Raw genomic sequence first — 1,294 nt, 5'->3', positions numbered from 1 at the left:
GGCTGGGGTGGGCAACAAAAAGGACTAAAGATAGATAGAGAGACACGGAATAAAGACAAGTGAGACTTCCTCATATACATGGGATGGGGTGGGACTCACAGGACTATTTTATTCCTGAGAAGATTATACAAAAGGGAAAATTGACTTCAGAACCTAATGTTTAGGGAAGGCAGTGACATAAGTGAAGATCCTGAAAAGGACTGACACAAGGGACTGAGAAAGAGAGAGAGATAGAGAAAGTTAGACAGAAAGAGAGATGAAGAAAAGGTATTTATCTCTCTCCGTAGAAATATCCATTAGCAGTGTAAACTGCCTGATTTGTTGAACTAGAGTAAAAAACTCTTCTGACAGTTGCACTGACAATCTCGCGCCCATTGTAAGGTGCAAAGTTTGCAACTAAAATAATGTGCTTAAATGTGGGGCCCTCTAGATCTAATTCCCCCTTTTTAGAAAAGGGAAGAAAAATAATACTGTGCCTTAGAGAAGAGCTCACAGGTTACCTGGGTACGTTCACACTGCACTTTATCCCCTTCTGTGTTTATTTGCACTTTTTCATGCAGCTTGACTGCAGGGGTTACACTTAGTATGGGCGTTAGATGGGCATCCTGGGAGGGTGCAAGGCCATGACACTTGCAGGGTTCAGTGCACCCCACATTGACAGATGCTTGGAGTAAACTCCTGGTAACTATAAGGGACACATTCGGGGCATTGACACTTTTTGAAACAATGAACAGATGTATGTATGTACTTTATATTGTTTTTATCCTATTTATTGAATTTATTTCATTGTATTTATGTTCCACCCTGCTTTTCTAATTTTTCAATATTTATAGAAATAAATCTTACATTTATTCAGCTTTTGTGGGAAATTAAATTTTTTTAATATGAGCACAGAGAGGAGTTGCGATTAGAACTGGATTACTGCACCTAATTATTTGATACATAAAATAACTTTATTGGTTTAAAACTGATCTTAAAGTACAATGGTAACTGGGAAATTTCCACACCTGTTTTAAGTTAAAAAGACACATTTCTGAAGAAAAGTGAAGATTAAAAAATTGGCTGCTACAATCCACCGAAAATTGAATTTTTCACACTGTTCCCCCTAATGTAAACATATAGTAGAACTTTATATCATTTTTCACACAAATTGTCCTGTGCAGTAGCATTAAATATCCTTATCATTTACAGTAGGGGGTACATTATCCCTTATAATACATGAGTGATACTCAGAGTTCCCTGTATAACTCAGCCTGCAGCCTTGTGCCTTTATATGGTCACAGAACAACCCCTC

This window comes from Xenopus laevis, chromosome 9_10S (genome assembly GCF_017654675.1).
Source record: "Xenopus laevis strain J_2021 chromosome 9_10S, Xenopus_laevis_v10.1, whole genome shotgun sequence".
Lineage (NCBI taxonomy): Eukaryota > Metazoa > Chordata > Amphibia > Anura > Pipidae > Xenopus > Xenopus laevis.
This window is presented reverse-complemented; position numbering follows the sequence as displayed.